Source organism: Martes martes (assembly GCF_963455335.1).
Source record: "Martes martes genome assembly, chromosome: 1".
Lineage (NCBI taxonomy): Eukaryota > Metazoa > Chordata > Mammalia > Carnivora > Mustelidae > Martes > Martes martes.
The window spans coordinates 96,349,072-96,369,557 of NC_137888.1; the positions used below are offsets into that span (position 1 = coordinate 96,349,072).

Sequence of the window (20,486 nt, forward strand, 5' to 3'; positions counted from 1 at the left end):
AGTGACTTAGAGCCTGATGGAACTTCTGCTTCTCTCTGTGCCTTTCCCCATTTTTTTCTGTAGACCAACCTTCTCTCTTTCAAAGGCACATGGAAGAAAACCTGTTACTCCTTAGCTCCTGAATTCATATGTTTCAAACCCAGCTGCATAAAGACAGAATGAATAAATCTTTATGAATTCCAATCCCAAATTCCTTAAAGGGAGAATCTGAGCTGGAACAGATCAGGTGCTCCTCGTAATCAAATCAAATGTGCCTAGATGGCATCCCATTTTACAAAATGGCTGCAGAGGACTTTCTACCATGAATGAAGTGAGGAATAAGAAAAAGATGTTTGTGAATTGATTAGACTTCCAAAATGACCCTGATTAATGGTAGACTGTTTTGTGTATTTTTTTTTTAAGATTTTATTTATTTACTTGACAGATAAAGATTACAAGCAGGCAGAGAGGCAGGCAGAGAGAGAGGAGGAAGCAGGCTCCCTGCCAAGCAGAGAGCCCGATGCGGGGCTTGATCCCAGGACCCTGGGATCATGACCTGAGCCGAAGGCAGAGGCTTTAAACCACTGAGCCACCCAGGCGCCCCTTGTGTTTTGTTTTTAATCATAATAGACTTTAATTAGTTCCAAAATACCAACAAATAATATATTGAATTCCCAAGAGGGTAACGTATCTGTCTAAGCATTAGTGTGTGTTGTTGTCATTTTTTAAATTGAAAGTAACATTTAGAATCTCAAATGGTGTCAAATAGAAAAGTTCTAGTTCCTGCTTTTATTCAATGGTTGTGGCTGGGTACTTTCTTACCATACCCCGTGTCTTAAATTATTTCTACTTCTATTTTGAGATCCTTACTGCATATGCAACAGCAAAGAAATGTTATTTTCTTGAATTGGTTCTTTTCAAACTTTCTAGTGCATCAGAATCACCTGGAGTGTTTGTTAAAACACAGATTGTTCATCCTCACACCAGAATTTCTGATTCAGTAAGTCTGGAGTGGGGTCCCAAGAATTCCTTCAAGGAATTTCCTCAGGGGGGAAAAATACCCTAACAAGGTACAATATAGCCCCCAAATCCATTTTGGATTCACCACTATTTGGATTCACCACTATTTGGATTGGGTTGTGATATGTTAGTGAGTGGTGAAATCAATTAGTAGGGTATATCCATCTTTCTGGGATGGAATATATTTTATATGCAAGGTAATTATACTGTGAAATTTCTGTTTCACAGGACAGGTCCTAGCCGTAAAAATGTATAATAGACTGTATTAAATCATTTTTAAAAATGGGTGAGATATCAATAATAACAGAACTAAATTATCTTAGAATGGGACTATGGGGTACTTTTGTGTAAAATTATAAAGGAGAAGCAACCTATCCTATAGCCAACCTAGAGGTGAGTGATCCAACAGAGGAGACATGGGAGATCCCTGTTAATTGATAAGATTCTGCATCTTTGAAGTGCTTCAAAAGTCATAGTATTTTTATGCTGGTTGGAACATCCAGAATCGTGTATTATTATAGTGACTTTTAATCCATGTTTCTAGACTTTAACAGTACCTTACGGTATCAGTGACAGCTGAAGAAACTGAGGCATGGTGAGTTTAACTTGTCTAAGTTTCCAGATTGTGTTCTTAATCATTATGCCACAGCTACCTCATAGCATAACTACCCCATGGCATAAACAAACAAATAAAAATAGTGAAGGGTGCTTCTGCCAAGTGGCTATCCAGTGAGGGCTACATTGTCCACCCATACCTTTGCAGTTAAGTCAAGTAATGTCATTAGTTCCCGTGGTAGTTTGAATAATGGGTCTCCAAAGTTATCTTCTTCCTAGTCTATGGAACCTGTGAATGTTAATTTTGTATGGCAAAAGGGACTTTGCAGATGGGAGAAAATTAAGGACCTTAAAAAAAAAAACAACAGGAAAAAAAAATAAATCTGTTTTTAAAACATCTTGATCAACTTCAACCACCTAATTTAAGAAGGAGACTTTTATACCCCAGCGCAGCAAAGTAGTGGAGCCAGGCTCTACAGCCGCAGGAGGTCCAGAGCTAAAATCGGGATCCACAGTTGGTTCGTTCGGTGTTGTTCCCACTATGTAAGGATTCAGCCAAGATCTTGCCCATTTAAACTATACTTCGACAACTATGTCCTGGTGGGCAACATAATATGGTCAGTACAAATTTCTCAACAAACTGAGCTACGCTTGAGATTAGTTGAGGGGATCTGCCAAACATCCTGGCAGATGCTCTTGCTGTACTCATTTTTATGAAGGAGGAAAGTGAAGTACAAGAAGGATACAGTTTTTCCTGGGTTACCTTTTCAGTAAGAGGCGCATGAAGGCTTTCCACTCAGGACAGCCTGCCTCCAAAGCATATATCCCTTGTACCTCATCCACTGACGTTTCACTTGCCAGGTACTCCATTGTCATGTTTCTTTGCATTTGGAATAGTCTCACTTCAGAGGCAGCTTTCCCATTTACATGTTATTTATCTAAGTTTAAGGCACCTTCTTACATCGTTAGAAAAAAATCCTGTGTGCCTTGAGTGTTTCAGTGGAAGAAATAATAATGTTCTGACTTCTCTTGAGCAGGTGGCTAAACTACATTTAGAAGAAATAGTCAAGTGTAGTCTCAGAATCAGGCTTCACTTGACTATGTGTATGAAATAAAAATATCACTTTTATTAAAGCCCAAATTATGACAATTTCATCCCTCCCCTGCCCACCAGGGATTAGCCACTTATAGTCCAATTACCTCAGAGTACCCAGAACTCTGACATGGGTTCAAGATTTAATCGACCCACACTGTTTTATTCTCATCAGGGAGTCACTGCCTGTCCTACCACAATTCCCTTTGAGAAAACCAATGGCCCTACTGATCTCAGTACAGGCAACCCCTGAGACATTGGTCTGATTCTGAGCTCTGGACAAAGATAAAGGGAACATCATTCATTTATATGCACCCTCCAACTGCGCTCTGAATGTTATCACCTGAATCTGAAAGTATTATTACTCATAACACAAGTCTATGAAAGGTCTCTTGCAAGTAGTCTGTGGCTGATCTTGAGCCTGTAAATTCCTATCAGTGGTTCTACACACAAGTAAAGGAAACATGATTACTTCTACAATGGCCAGCAACAGTCTTCAGACATAGAGAATGTGTTCTCCATACTTAGCAACCTGTCTCTATAGGAGTCATTATTTCCAGAGATGCAGTGCAACTCTGCTTGCTCCATAAAATAACCTTTGTTACTTAATGGAACAGTTGAACTCCTTAGAGATGCAACTGACTAGTTATATCCATTTCGGAGGAGGGTGGCTGCTTGATATTCTCATAATAGAAAGTCTAGTTGGTAGTTTTCCCAGAACACAAGAACAATCTGCCCCAAAAGGGATTTCATAGAGTTTTAAAGAAACTTTTGGATGACATTTTTTTCCCAACTTCTACCCGGCAAAGTTTTAAAAAATTCTAGGACGTGAATCTCATTTGAAATACTTGGTTGTAGATAACATTAGAGAAATTCTAAGAGATGATCTCACCTTTGATATCTCTGAATCTATGTTGTAAATACCCAGAAATATAATTTCAGCTGTACATCCTACATTAATGGAAAACATTACCAAGAGTAAGATGGCACAAATAATAGAAATTTTATAGACTCTAACAGTTGAAAAAAAATTTTAAATTACTAATTAAAAGAATTAATATAAAGCTTTTCAAGAGTTATAGCTGAAGGATACCTTAATTTGCCTACTACCACTTTATATTTTAAAATCCTAGTAACATTTTGGGAGTTTACCTCTTCATTTGCCTTTTGAGCCAATTTATAAGACAAAGAGATCATTTTCCTTTCTAGTTATACCTCATTTTTGCCTGAAGCTGGTATTACCCAGCATGATCACTATTTTATTCACAAAAGTAGCTTCAATTGACATTTAATTAATTCCAAAGAATTGAATCCACCCTTGAAGAATGAAAACATATCACTAATAAGTACACAAGGTGAAACATTTCAAAGTACAATGGTGTCTCCAAAAGAAAAGCAAAACTTACTTTAAACAATGTGGTAATTGCATGGCTTTCTAGAGTTATTAATGTGAAGAAGTAACAGATGTTTTCTTTAATGATATGGCTAGATCTTTAAAAGCCTATTAAAGCAGGGGATCATAATAAAGAATTGCATGAATACCTTAAATATTTTATCCCTAAACATGTAAATACACATTAATGTGACATTCTTTTGATGTAGGACCAACAACTTGAATTTGTGTCCTGGTCCATTGGTGGGAATTCCTCTCATTCTTTCTCATCTATAATAAATACCCCGACAGCAAATTCTCAGCTTCCATTTCTTTAAAGAGGAGTAAGTTTTCAAGGAATTTGCTCACCAACATGAGGACAAAAATTACTTCTAAATTTTTCCTATTTTGAATTGTGTACTGCCACGCCTAATTCACAGCAACTGACTTGAATTTTTTAAAGCATTTAAGTTAGTTTTCATAGTAACGATTCTTTGTATTAGTATTCACTCTCATTGTTAAGAGAAATAATTTATTTATATACCTAAACATTTCAACTGGCAGAAATAATGTCTGAAATAATTTTGCTATGTGGACAACTCCACTTGGGAAAGCAGAAGTGAGTGGGTGAATCAGAAAAAAACCTACCACCTCTCAGATCTTATAGGTGTTAGAGAGCTATCAATTAAGTTTCACAAAGGTAACAGAGAGCTTGCTTAGTACATGGAGTTGGTTAAATCAATGTTAAGACAATCCTAGTATATTTGTTAAGAAATTGTCTATGTGTTTTATATAAGGTAATATATGTTAAGCAACCTACGTGAGAGCTGCACAATGAGGGTAGGAATGCAAAGGAGAGAGATCTCATTGGGTGGAAGTGGATAGAGAAGAGATCATGAACTTAGTGAAGCTTAAACAACAAGTAAATTTAAATGCTTGAAGTGAAGAAGGAAAGAGATGTAACTGACCTGAGAGGGGCAATGTGGCAACATGTGCAAATCTAGACATGTGTCAGATGTGTTCAGTAGTGGGCCAGGATTAAATTACCCTGGGAGGGGGTAGGGGAGAATGGGGTGGCCATTGATCTCTTGGGCTCTTCCAAATCCCTGGCGATCCAGGGAGCCCGGTCAAGGACTGCATCTGTACTGTGTGCCATGCAGTACTTCAGCCTAATGCACACCCTCCCTCTCCCCATGCCACACACATAATTCAATTACACTTTGTCAGTCTTAAAGGCAAGATTTCAGTATACTGATATATTATATAGTATATCAATGATTCACCAGCAAAAGGTGTTTGTAAAGCACACAAATCCAGTATCTTCCATGGAAGATAAAGTTAGAAAAGCAGATTGGGGGCAAAATTAAAACGCACATCCAGGGCACCTGGGTGGCTCAGTTGGTTAAGCCTCTGCCTTTGGCTCAGGTTGTGATCTCAGGGTCCTGGGATTGAGTCCTGCATCCGGTTCCCTGCTGAGCGGGGAGCCTGCTTCCCCTTCTCCCTCTGCTGCTCCCCCTCCTTCTGCTGTCTCTCCTTCTCTCACTCTCTGTCAAATAAATAAATTCTTAGGAAAAAAAATGCGCATCCAAACTGCCATGCTGAGATTTTCAGGTTTATCTTTCAAGGTTATGATAGAATGATTGGAACTGGCTATGTCATGAGTTAAAAATCCAGGTTTTAAAAAGATTTATCTTTTTTTCCCCCTAAATTGTACGAATTTCCACCAGCATCCTTAGTAAGTGCAGATACTGTACTTGATTTTGGAACACTTCTAATTTTCTTTTTTAATACATTATTATTCAGTGTATTTAAACTAAAACAAACAAACAAACAAATTGCCTTTCTCTCACCTCTACTCCCACCTCTGGGAACTACCAATCTGTACTCTGTATCTATGAGTGTGTGTGTGTGTGTGTGTGTGTGTGTGTGTTAAATTACACAAGTAAGAGAGATCATTGTGATATTTGTCTTTCTCTGACATATTTTACTTAGCTTAGTCCCTTCAAGGTCCAACCATGTTGGCAAGATTTTACTCTTTTTTATTCTTTATAATGAAATAATATTCCATTTTACATATAACATATTTTATATATATATATATATATATACATCACAATTTATCCATTCATCTATCAATGGACACATTATTTTCACATCTTGGTTATTATAAATAATGCTGCAGTGAACATAGGAGTGCTCATAGCTTTTTGAATTAGTGTTTTTGTTTTCTTCAGATAAAAACCTAGGGGTAGAATTGCTGGATCACATATTGGTTCTATTTTTTACTTCTCAGGGGACCCTCCACAATATAGCTCCACAACAAAGAATTTTCTGATCCCAAATGCCCATACCGCTGGGGTCGAAAAAACCTTAACGAAGAAGAAATGCTTTAACATGAGTAAAAAAGATGTCTTAGAAATAAAAACGGGGGAGTTTGGAATGAAAGTGAGATAAGTTAAGTTTATAAAAGCACCTAAACATATCTTTTAAAATACAATGCTCAGGCCCCTCCCAGTGGAATGGAACTCTGGGAGTGAGGTTGGGGTCCAGGAATCAGTATTTTTTAGTGCTTCCCAAGTGATTCCAATGGCATTGCAAGTTGAGAACTGCTGGCCTAGATGAGACCACTAATGGGTAGAAGGAGGTATGAAATTGAACTGTGAGTTTTTGTTGCCCAGAAGCAGACAAGTGTTAAAAGCCACAGAATTTCTCATTAAATTTTCTGCCTGGTGAGGCATTCTACACCACCTACTGGAAAGAGGAGCAGTGGAGGTGTGCGACATGGTACTGCCCCAACTTGTCTCACTCATGACTCTGTTTGGGTTAGACGCATGACTATTCATAGCAAGAAGTTGTTTTGTGACTTCTTTGTTTTTATAGGATTTTAAGGTGAGTTGGGATAAAGATTTTTTTTAAAAGACTTTATTTATTTATTTGGCAGACAGAGATCACAAGTAGGCAGAGAGGCAGACAGAGAGAAAGAAGGAAGCAGGCTCCCCACTGAGCAGAGAGCTGATGCGGGGCTCGATCCCAGGACCCTGGGATCATGACCTGAGCAGAAGGCAGAGGCTTTAACCCACTCAGCCACCCAGGTGCCTGGAATTAAGATTTTTGAATAATCCCTTTCAACACAAAATGTCAATACTTCAGTAAAAGGAAATTGGAGAAGTATATAGAAGACCTGTGTCTTAGCTCAGGATGCTATAACAAAATACCAAAAGCTATGTGGTATATTAATAACAGAAATATATTTTTTGGAGGCTGGAAGTCCATCCATCATCAGGGTGTCAGCAAGGCGAAGTCCCTCTTCCAGTTGCAAACTTGTATAATGAAGAGCAAGCAGAAGAAGCAAGCTCTCTCAAAACTCTCACAAGGGTACTAGCTTATCTCACTTGTCACCTCCCAAAGATCCCTCTTCCTAATACCATCATATGTGGGGGAAAACTTCAATATATGGATTTGGGAAGGACACAAACCTTCAGTCCATAATAACCTTCAAGGCCCGTGAAGAAGAGTATAGCAGAAAACCCAAGAAGTAGCAGGGAAGTGAGGAGGAGTGAGGCTGTAATGACAGTCTCTGAATGGAGACAAGTTGGTGAGCCCTTGTGGAGAGGAAGGGCCTCATCTTTGAGGGAAGGAGGTGGGAAGAAGACCTTAATGTTTCGAAGGAAAAATAGTGACATTTAGAAGAACAGTATCAGAAGTGCTAAGGACTTTCAAAGAACAGAAAATTGCAAGCGTTCTTTTCTTTTTGAGAATAACTTCTTTAATTTTATATGATATGTTTAGCAGGAATTATTTCAGAATAATTGGTAATGTTAGAAAAGCACAGTTCTTTAAATCCTTGCTAGTCAATGAAAGGTCTGTGGACCAGAAGCATCGATATCACCTGGGAACTTGCCAGAAATGCGTAATTTGAGGTTCTCTCCAGATCTGCAGTGTATTGTATGCACATTAAAATTTGAGAAGCACTGCTTTGAATTATGGAGTAGACGTATATTAAAATAAAATGGTTTTTGAAAACCCTTTATTTTATATTCCAATTCCAGCTTGGCCTGAAAACAATTTTACAAGATTATTTTATCTAATAGGTACTTTTTCTTACAAAAATACATAAAGAATATTTTTAAACTCTAACATATCTCTTTATGTAAATTTCAGTGTAAAAATAGGGTTTGTTAAAAAGAAGCTGGATGGAAAATAAGACTGTTGAAGAAAAAAAACATATCTGTCTTTCTTATCTGTAAAGCCTAAATGATTAGATGCCTTTCCCTGAGTTAAGATGATAAGAGGTGATATTGTTTCACAGTGGAATTTATCAAGAAAATAATTTTATTGAGACTCAGATTTTAGAAATACTTGTATAAAATCAATGATTACATATACTGTATTTAATGGGATTTGTTTGCTATAAGCAAGCTCTGTAATAGTTTACACTTTGCATGGAATCATAGTATTTTAGTGCTGGAATGGATCTTAAAAATGACCTAAACTAATTCACATTCAGTTCTGCAATTTCTTCCTCTGTGTCTATAAAATGAGGTTTTGATTATCAGTGTCACTTCAAATACATTTCTCAGAATTGAATCAAGAACCAGATCCACAAGCCAGGTTCACTTTCTGTGATCTGGAACCTATAGTTCAATTTGTGTGGCCGAAGGATTCCTGTTAGCTTTGTTATTATTATGTCTGTATTAACGTTGTTAGTACCATTTGTTTAGAACTATAGTTAATCAAAACTCTCAAAATGTTTTCCCATAAATCCTTGCTAAGAAAGTTCTCTACCAAGCTAGGCTTCTACAGTTGATTTTCCAAAAATATAACTGCCATATTACCAGTAGTTTGGGTTTAGGATTAGCTTGTTAGTATTTGCCAAGATGAACTTGAATCTTGATTCTGTTATTTCTCATATCAGTTATCCTTCCATGTTTGGTGTCATCTATAAATTTTATACATTTTTTATTGCCTTATTGAATTAACTGACCAAAATGTTCAAATCTAAGGGGGTGCTCTACTAAAGTCAAGATCTCCTTTGTCTCTGATTTACTAAAAATAACAACTATATTAAAATCAAATGAGTTTGGAAGAAGGTTCTGAGTGATCATTGCTGTCTTCTCCTATTCAGTATGTTATTTTCTGAAGGCAAAGATGCTAATTTATAAGCAATAGGAAAACAATATTTCTACTCTACCTTTAAAATGGAATAATACTCATCAAGATTTCAAAATGCAGAAACACTTTAAAATATTTGGTCAGACTGCAACTCAGTCCAAGTATTAGCATCTATTGTTCAAACAGAGTAAAAGGCTACACGGAGAGAGCGTGAAATGTGGGCAAGTACGGTTACTGCGGGAGTCATAACAATGTCTTAAATTATGTTCGTGTTAAATCTCAATCATAACATCATTTTAGTGTAAGATTTTTTTTATTTAATTAACTTCTTATTTTATAAATTATAGCTTTATTACTTCTGGAGAAAATGATAAAAGCCTATAAAGATTATTGAATGTATTTAAAATAACAAGCCTGCCTGGGTCAAATCCAATAATTAGTATTTCCCTAATGAAAATAAAATGAAGATTTCTTATTATCAAACAGTATTGTATGCTATCTTCATTTATTAATATTGCTTCACCTCTCCAGTGTACTTTTTATTCAAAGACATAAAAGTCTGTTATAATTTGAACTCTATTTCATTGATGGACAAACTGGGATATCAGAGGTGTAATGACTTTCCTTGAATTGTATGTCCCATTAATGATGGAGGTAGTTTTATTATAATCTATGACCTCCGATATCAAACAAGATTCTTTATCAAACTGCTGATGGTCCCTAAAAGTGTTTCTAGCTGGAAAATCCTTAAGTTCTGGGACTGGTTCTATATTTTTTCTTCCCATCATATCTTTAGATTCTAGCCTTAAGTGCCTAGGATGTACTAGAGTTTCAATAAATATTTGTTGAATGAATGTACCAATGAGGTTTAATATTTATGATGCTTTCACTTAGGAAATGACTCATATTGTGAATTCCAAATACATAAACTTTAACTATTCCTTCAACTTGCTCCTGTTTTATATCTTCTGATGAGCACTCACATAAACCCTCTACTGCATTTGTGCTGATCTCAGTGTCCACAACTCCCAGCTTTACACACACAAACACGTGCCTTGCTCAGTCTTGCCCATATGAAATTACTCATGCTTGACTTGCCACCCAAAATGAATTTCTTTTTGCCATCAAGCAAATTAATAGAGAGAAACAAAACAACAGTGAAATATGTGTATCATGGAATTAGATGCCAGGGTCAGATCTAGCTCTTTAATTTACTAGGTATGTAAATTAAATATGATATTTTACCTAGATGTCATATTTTCTCCATCTGTATACTGAAGATTATAGTAGTTTTTACCCCGTAAGGTGTTGTAAAAATTAAGTGACCCAATAGTTAACAAAGTTAACTTATTATATTTTCAACTATATGTAAGACCTTGTTTTCATATTCCCCTGTGCTGTTCAATCAACTTTTCTTGCCAGTCTCCTTCATCTCCTCCATAACCCACCCTGCTCTCTTCTAGACTGATAAGATTATCAATATTTTCCCACTTACCAAATCTAATGACCTTTCTTAGAACTTGCTCTTGTTTGCCCGATACCCAGTTTTAAAGACCCCACTGACATTGTAAAATCTCCCTTCTCTAACTTCGTAGCTTGCTCCAGGAGCTCTTTCTACTTCTCTAGACTGTATTTCTATTTTCAGATCTTCTATTTTTATCCACTTCAAGATCCTAAAATTTTTGTGGCCATTGGTATATAGACATCCGGTCACAAAAGCAAAATCAGTTATAGTTTTGTTTTCATTATTTATTCTGTCTCACATTTCCTCCCATATGTATGCCCTTTCTTCCACCCCCAGTAGCATTATCTTTAATCAGGTCATTGGCTGCCTATATTTGAAAACATCTGTCCAATTTCTCCTGGTCCTACATATCTCACCCACAGACATGATCTATCTAAATCATGTGTTCTAATTGTGTGTCCTTCTCTTGATCACAGATTTTCAGTTCTTTCCAGTTATCAACCAGCCTCCACTGTTTTTGGTCTACTCACCTTGTTATGAACTGAATTATATTCCTCCCAAAATTCATATGTTGAAGCCCTAACTCCCAGTATCTGAGAATATGAGTGTATTTGGAGCTAGGTCCTTCAAAGAGGTCATTAAATTATGATGAAGTCATTAGGATGGGGCCCCAATCTGATAGAACTGGTGACCTTATAAGAAAAGGGCACTCAAAGAGACACCATGGATACATTTGCACAGAAGAAAGATCACATGAAGACAAAGTGAGAAGATGGCCATGGGCAAGACCAGGAGAGAGGCTTTAGGAGGATCCAAACCTGTTAATACCTTCTTGGAGTTCTAGACCCCAGAACTATCAGAAAATATTGTTTAAACCACTCAGTCTGTGGTATTTGTTATGGCAGCCCTAGCAAGCTAAAGGGCCATGCTTTAACCAAAACTAGTTATTATTTCCCATTCTGTGATTTTAATCATACCATTTACTGATCCTCAAATGCTATGACTCTCTCCCCATCAATGAGTAATTTCTAAAACTACTTCTTTGTGGAACATTTCCCAAATCTGCCCTGAGTCTGACTTCTCAGAGTGCTTTGTTTCACACTCCTTGATGGCATATGTTACTTTATATCTTGGGATAGGTTATAGCTGATCATGTACATATTTATATCCCCAGCTAGGAAGCAGTCTCCCTGTTGACAAAAAGCACGTCTAGCAAGATGTATTTGTATGCATCATCCTCTATAGTTACCATACCAACTCTGTGGACCAGGCAGTGCTTGATGTAATGAAATAGCTTCTTGCTCATGTTCCCAGGGTTTCATATGTGAAATCCCATTAATACTGTAAGCCCTAGAAAGCAGGATTCAGGTCTTATCAAAATACATATCTGGAGATACAGTTAGTTATGTGTGTGTGTGTGTGTGTGTGTGTGTGTATAAAAATCAATGTGTACACACACATACCCACAGATATTTGTGAACATATGAATATACACAAACAAAATGATACTGCATAGGTGTGTAGCAGTTGTTAACTACTGAGTTCTTCAGAATGAATAGAAAGTATAGTGAGGACCTTTACTGGACTACTCTTGGCTAATCTTGAGATGTGTGTATGCGTGTGTGTGTGTGTGTGTGTGTGTGTGTTTTACAAGTGCAGAAGAACTTGCTAGGGGGTTTTGCAGGAGAATTTAATTGCCCTAAGACTGAATCCCAGAAGAGTTCTATATCAGTCAGCTTTTGCTGGGTTATGGTATAGTAATAACCCCCCATATCTCCATTCTTGCAACAATAAAAGTTGTGGTTTCATTATGCCTCTGTTGCAGTACCCTCTCCATTTTTGCCAGACAAATGTCAGGTTGAAGGAAAAGATCATCAAAGGATCTCACAATACATTTTAAAGCTTTTGCTTGGATGTGACATATGTCCCTACTGCTCACATCTCATTGGCCAAAGCATGTCACATGCCTAACCTGATGTCAGTGGTCTGGAAATTTTGTTACCCCTGTAGAGAAGCCCTTTATCAGTAAGGCTTAATTTTTAATACTTTTTTATAGTATATAATATAATATAATATATTATTTATATATAAAATAATTTCAAATACTTAATTTTAAAAAAAAATATGTGAGGGGTACCTGGCTGGTTTAGTCAATAGAACATGCAACTCTTGGTCTTGGGGTCATGAGTTCAAGCCCCACAGTGGGTGTAGAGCTTACTTTTTTTTTTTTTTTTTAAGATTTTATTTATTTATTTTACAGACAGAGGTCACAAGTAGGCAGAGAGGCAGGCAGAGAGAGAGGAAAGCAGGCTCCCCGGTGAGCAGAGAGTCGGATGCGGGGCTCGATCCCAGGATCCTGGGATCATGACCAGAGCCGAAGGCAGAGGTTTTAACCCACTGAGCCACCCAGGGGCCCCGTAGAGCTTACTTTTAAAAACGTGAAGGGAGGGGCGCCTGGGTGGCTCAGCGGGTTAAAGCCTCTGCTGAGCCCAGGGTCCTGGGATCGAGCCCCACATCAAGCCCCACATGGAGCCCACATCGAGCCCCACATCGGGCTCTCTGCTCGGCAGGGAGCCTGCTTCCTCCTCTCTCTCTGCCTGCCTCTCTGCCTACTTGTGACCTCTGTCTGTCAAATAAATAAATAAAATCTTTAAAAAAAAAAAAAAAAACGTGAAGGGACACGGACTGGATGGCTCAGTCAGTTAAGTGTCTTCCTTCCTCTCAGGTCATGATCTCATGATCTCAGGATCCTGGGATTGAGCCCTGCAACAGGCTCCCTGCTCAGCAGAAAGTCTGCTTTTCCCTCCCATTCCCCCCCTAAATCTCCATCTCCCCTGCCCTGCCCCTGCTGGTGCTTTCTCTCTCAAATAAATAGATTAAATCTTTTTAAAAATGTGAAAATCAGGAGAAGTAGAGAAAAATCCCAAATTCTGATTGCTTCCTACCCCAACATTTTTCCTTCCTCTGTTTTCTTCTGTTTACTCCTCATCTATCCTTTTTTCTTAACCCCACAGCAAAAGTGATTCATTCTTGGCTCTTTAAGCAGGCACTCTGGGTTATTTATACAGGCATGCTCATCATTAGGAGAGGAGAGTATGTTCCAAATGTGTGCAAAATGCTGATCTTCACTCCATAGTACAAATGGTGCTTTGCAGAGTGAGGGAGAAATACAGATTAATATCAGACAAGGGGAGCAGGGATGTACCTTCTCCATATAATCACCTACCAAATGAGGAAACAAATTTTCTTCATAAAACTTAGGGTCCTTTCACAGTTTTAGATGTTCAGATAGTGTTTCTTAGGAAGAGTTGAAAACCCCTTTTTAAATTAAAGCCTTTTCTTCTTCATTGACTTAATTTTATTAATTTACTCAGTTATTCATCCATGAGTATTTACCATCTGCCCTGTGTTACTACATTTAACTATGAAAGATACTAAATAATTATTAATTAGAATATCTATCAGAGGCACTTGTGTGGCTCCGTTGGGTAAGCATCAGACTCTTGGTTTTGGCTCTCAGATCTCATGATCTCAGAGTCATGGGATTAAGCCCCGTGTCAGGCTTCTCAGTCTGTGTGGAATATGCCTGGGATGCTCGCTCTCTCTCTGCCCTCTCCCGCCCTCTCACTGTCTCCCTCTCTAAAATAGATAAACAAAATCTTTAAAATAAAATATCTAACAGCTACTGGTATTTATTATGTGCCAATCACCATGATATGTGCATTACAAGATGCATGATTTCTTTAAATTTTTACAAAGCCTGAGAGATACATGCTATAATTTCATACTAGAAAAGAAAAAAAGGTTAGAAAGGTTGCAAGTTACATAACTTTACCATACTTGCTCAGTCAGAAATTGGTGGATTTGTAGCATGACTCATGGTCTCTGACTTCTGAACCCAAACCCTTAACCACTAAGTATACATAGTTTACTTTTTGAGGAATCTTATTATCTAGTTGGTAATGAGTAGAATCAGGAATTTCTAAATATATAGGTTAAATAAAAGTAGTATTTGTAAACTGAGTTCCATAAAAGAATAGAGGAACGTGAGAGTGATTAAGTCTAACAGGCAACATAAGGGAGGCCTGGGAGTTCTTCAAGACGGCAGCGGCTCGGCGGCGCATGGAAGATAAGTAGGAGTTCCATTGGCAGAGGGCATTTGTAACTCCTGTAAGGTCAGAGAAATGTGACCATGTGGGCAGGACAGGACTCAGATCTGGGTGATGCTGCATAAAGATACTTAATGGGTTAGAGGAAGTTGGGATCACAAGGGACCTTAGAGGGATTTGAACACTTCTATGGAAGTTAATGGGGAACTACTTCCCCACTGAATCAACTTTTTTATGGTTATTATAGGAAATATGGAATGGCAGCTTTAAAGATGGCTAAAAAAACAGGACTTCAAATAAAAATTTTTGTAATCAAAATATAATACCTTGAAAACAAATTCTGTGATGCTTAAAGCCAATTCAGTCTTTGAAGTTCAAATGAGCATGAATGGAATTAGCTATTTGCTTTTTTAAAATGAGGATAGATCTGTCTAATGTAGCTTATAATTTGCCAATTGTATGTAAATCCTGTTCTCCTGAATATCACTAAAGTTATACAAAGGGGAGTTCCTTTCAACGTGTTCAACCCACATACTGACTTTGTTTTTCAAAATATTATTTGATTTTTTAAAAATTTACAACATAATACAAAAGCATAAAATGCTTCAATTGAATTAAATGTCATTTAAATGCTTTAGGAATAATTATGTTAAGACATCTACACATAGTATTATCTGTCCCATACAGATAATCTGTCCCATCCCACATTTCTTCACACATGTAGTCACAATCCTTCTATCAGATTTTGCATAACGTTTGAACTGCTTATTAGTTAAACCTTTCATAGCAGGTAAAATGTTAAATGAAAACGTAAATGAAAAACAGGTAAAATGTTAAATGAAATGAATTTGTGAATTAAAGTTGGGATTCCTCAAAATTTCTTGCTTCTGTATGCAAATGGATGCATTTGTTGATGATTCATTGTATTTTCCATCCAGAAGCATTTTACCTAGTGCCATTAGGTTAGTGTAAAAACATATAAAAGGCTAGAAAAATTAATACCATGTCTCTCTCAAGTTTGATCATGGCACAAGTAGGTAAAATCTGAATCTCAGCCTTCAAGGTCAAAAAGAGATTTCTTGCCTGATTCAATTACTGCTCAATTTGATAGCAATAAAGGAGTTAAGAGCATCTCCTAAAATTTGGCTAGACTTTCATTATAAAAATAGAACACATTAACAGGAAACCATTAAATACAATTTACGTGTGAATGGCCCCCTCAGTGGAAGCTTTGTTTCTGTCATTTACAAGATAAAGTAAAGGTAACTGTTTCACATCAATTACCCGTCACTGCAGACAACATACTTTTATTAACTCTGTGGTAAAAGCATTCATATTTATATTTCAAGAATGACACAAATCCATTCTTTTCAGTATTAATCCACGTCCCACACAATTACTACCCTGACATTTATTGGAGTAATAAATTGGCTTTAGTGTTTGTTGGCTTTTCCCCTCCTTTGGCCATCCTATTTTGCTGTATTGTATAGTGTGCCTTCATTTTTTAACTGACTAGAGGGAAAATGGTTTCAATTTCACATTAGTGAATGTGGCCCATTTATTTTAATTTCCTTGGTACCCCTAAGAGAAAAAAAAAAAAAAGTGTCTGTGTTCAGAGTTTCAATTCAGAACAGTAACTATAAACACAAAATGCAAACTAACTTTGCAGTTTAAAACTTCTATTTATTGTCAAAGCTTTAGTTTATGTTTCTTGGATCCATAACTATTGAAGTGAAATGGCTGTAGCTGTGTGCAATGAAGAGACCCAGGTTCAAGTTTAGACTTCTCTCTCTCTCTGAAACCATAGGGCCTTGGCAGTTCTGTTAACTTCTCCAGGTCTTATGTCCTCACGAGTAAAATTGGGATTCTAATACCTCCTTTCAGAGTTATTGTAAAGGTGAAATAAAATAACATATATTCAGCAATATTCATTGTAGCCTATATTGTTCCAGACACCGCTCTAAGCACAGATCACTTCAGCGAACAAACCTAAAAAGATCTCTTCTCCTGTGGACCTTATATTTTGTCACGTAAGAAAAACTGCAATTTTATGGTCTAGAGTAGGTTCTAATCATTTCCAGACCTTTTCAGACTATGACTATAAAGTGAGATGGCATTTCCTTTAAATGCCAAATTTTGATAGATGTCAGACAAAAGCTTCTCTTCCAAGCTTCATTCAGTGCTTCTCTGAGCCCCCAAGGAGCCGTCTGGTATAAACTCAGAGAGCTCGCTCACATTTTCTTCCTCTCTCTCCCTCCTCAGGTCACTATGACAGTTAGTTTGTGCTGCTGAACTGATGCTTGGTAGAGCCCTGTACACCCAAGGTGCTCCTCACCACTTTTCTATCTTATCTACACCCCGGCCTCGGGGAATGCCAAGCCTGCATTACCCTATTGCCCAGTTGACAGAAAAGAATTTACCCCAACTCCATTGTCAATGAGGCCCATTTCTCTAGTGGTTATTTTCAATCCTTTAATTTAATCTCTCTCTCTCTCTCTTTTCAGTATAAATGTCTGGGAAATTTCATGGGTTTCAGAGGAAATAACTTTTCCTACTCAAAGGAAGCACGCCCTTATCCTCAGCTTCTGTCAGAGCAATTAGCAGAATGTAACAGAACATCCTTTATCACACATTCCTGACAAATACTACCACGTGTCTCTTGTCCAGTCCATATCCTATTTACATGTCTCCTCCAGTAAAGGAGTTCTCCAGTTCTTCCCACTGTCCTTGCCTCAATTTCTTAGCTTCAAAGTCAACTACTTAAAGATTTGCAATTTTTTTAAAAGATTTTATGTATTTATTTGACAGACAGAGATCACAGGTAGGCAGAGAGGCAGGCAGGGGTGGGGGGAAGCAGGCTCCCCGTTGAGCAGAGAGCCCGACATAGGGCTCGATCCCCAGGACCCTGGGATCATGACCAGAGCCAAAGGCAGAGGCTTTAACCCACTGAGCCACCCAGGCACCCCAAAGATTTGCAATTCTATCTTCACCATCCTAGTTTAAAAGAAACGGGGTTCAAAATTTGGTCATAGCTCAGCCCTAAGATAAGAACAACAGATGGTCTACTCCCTTTTATAGATCTTTGTAATGTTTAATAACCTTTTTATTAAGAGGTTGAAATTATAGATATTACTTCCTTTTTTTTTTCTTTTTAAGATTTTGTTTATTTATTTGGCAGAGAAAGAGAGAGACAGCGAGAGAGAGAGAAAGAGAACACAAGCAGGGGGAGTGGGAGAGGGAGAAGCAGGCTTCCCATTGAGCAGGGAGCCCGATGCCAGGCTTGATCTCAGAACCCTGGGATCATGACCTGAGCCCAAGACAGACACTCAACGACTGAGCCACTCAGCCGCCCCTATTGGTACCACTTTCAAGGGATGTGGAAGAGATGCTAGATTTGGGTATAACAATTAACAGTTAACCAAGGGTTCTTCTTCAGTCTTGAAGATTTTTGATATGCTATTGTAGAGGAGGAAACAATTTGCCATTACCTTTCTGAGCTCCTAGTTGAAACCCTTGTAATAAAAGACAGATTAACAAAAGAAAAATAAACAAGTTGATTAACAAGTATACATGAATACATGGGATATACCAGGTGAAAAATGAGTAACTTTTAAGTGGCTTAGAGTTCCACTTTATACAGCAACTTTAACAAAGAAAGGTAAATCTGTGAAGAAATGACAGGACAAAGAAAAGCAGTTTTCTGCTTCAAAGGGCAGAGATAAAGGCTAATTAGTAAAGTTTGTTATGTAAATTCCTCTGGTTCCTTCTCCAAGCGGATCTCCTCTAAAGTTTTCTCTGGAGACTGAATTTTGTCCTTGGTAGAAAAGGGAAGAAAGACATCTGCTTTTAGATGTGAATGTATCCTATTTTCAGGCAAATGGAGGAGGTAGAAAACTATTTTTTTTTTATCTACTTTTCCTCAATTGCTTTCAGTTCAAAATAATCCCTAGGCCAAAGTGGAATATTTTGGGGTGGCTCAATCTTCAATGGTACTTTGCCCAATAGAGCACAAAGTTTAGATTAGATCAGTGAAAGTGAATCAGATAGTGCGAAGGGAAAGCAGGTGCGGTATTGGTACTTATACTTGGGGAATAAATGCATCAAAATAGTCATCTTCAAATATAAAGAGCAGCTTTTTGCAAAAATGTGAGAGGGTACTAAATTCAGAAATGAAAATAGCTTTAAATTGTGATGCACATGACAGGTGAAGTCTTTCAAATAACTCCTCCAGATTTTCCATAAAGCAGTACATATTGAATGAGTCCAATTCTTGATTAAGGGTATGGGGGGGGAGGGACGATGATAACAGGTAGTTGGGATTTTGAGTGTTCTTGAATAAACTCTTTACTTCCAGCAGTCCTTGCACTGTCAAGATTTTATGATGAAGAATCTGAAATTTTCTAATGCTGTATGATATACAGATACCTCTTTTCCTCAAAATAACAACACAGATAAATTTAAGACCAATATGCTCAAAATTGGCTGAAATCATTGTTAAAAATGATAAGATAATAGTATTTTTAATTCAATAGCAATTATATCAGTGAGTGAGTTTATCTTTAAGAATATTAGATTCGGTACAATGTTGTGAACTTGTAATTAGCTATAAGGTCATCTAGCAGTTGTTTAATATTGTTGGTAGTTTGATATAACTTAAAATTCCACACTAAAAGACAGAATTCAAGAATGTGTGATGCTTCAAATACATTCTTTAAGCCAGAGAAAGCATCTATTTTTCTATTCTCATCTTCAACTAATGTTTAGTGTTTTCTAAAGGTATGGTTGATACAGCTACATGTTTTAACTGAAATGAAACTTTATCAAAGATCCTAAAAGTATTGAAAAGTTAACAAGATAGTTAACACTGCTTCTCAAAATTGAAAGCAACCCAAGCCCCATGGGAAATATAAAAAAAAAATTAAAATAACATGGAAATATCTTAGAATAGGTAAACCAGGGGCACCTGAGTGGCTCAGTCGGTTAAGTATTAAACTCTTGATTTCAGCTCAGGTCATGATCTCAGGGTCCTGAGATTGAGCGCTGCATCAGGCTCTGGATTTAACCTGGAGTCTGCTTCCTCCTTCTCTCTCCCCCTCTGCACCTCCCCCTACTTGTGGGCCCTGTGCACTCTCTCTCTCTCAAATAAATAAATAAATAAATAGGCAAACCACATTGTTCTATGTAAATGTGCAAACATATGATTTATTATTTTTTCCCACATAATAAACCCCATACTTACTAACATACTAAACTTTTTACTGTATCATCCCAACCTACCTTTCAGATTACCCCAGATTTTGCTTGAGCTTAAATTGCATCTGGCATTTGCTTGTCCTTGAACCCATCTGTATCATTTCTCCCTTTTTACTATCTGTCAACATTCTACTTATTGTTCGAGGCCTTATTTAAATAATAATACTTTAAGAAGAAATAATCACCTACCCCTCACCTGATAAACTTGGTGCATACTTATATTAAATACTTATTATTGCATCCCCGTATGATTGCATTTCACTCTTTACCTTCACTCATTATATTATTATTTTCCAGAGGAAGAGATCATGCTGTATCCCATTCCTTAATCTCTTAATGTCATGAAAGATACAGCTTTTGGAGCCAGACAAACAAGGTAGGATTTTGAATCCTAGTTCACAAGTATTATGCCCCAGAGCAAGACCCTCTGTTTGCTCATCTGTAAAATGAAGGTATTAATTTACCGCTTAAGCTTGTCATGGCAGTCAAGTGAGATACCATGTGAAGCCCTTGGCACAGTACCTAACC

General features: G+C 37.3%; 1 protein-coding gene across 4 annotated transcripts in view; it reads left to right on the forward strand.

Annotated features, from left to right (window-relative positions):
• The window catches only part of NLGN1 (neuroligin 1), a gene marked incomplete at both ends in the record, with an annotated part of 661,388 nt that overhangs the window by 397,496 nt on the left and 243,406 nt on the right, over positions 1-20,486 (forward strand). The window lies entirely within an intron of this gene.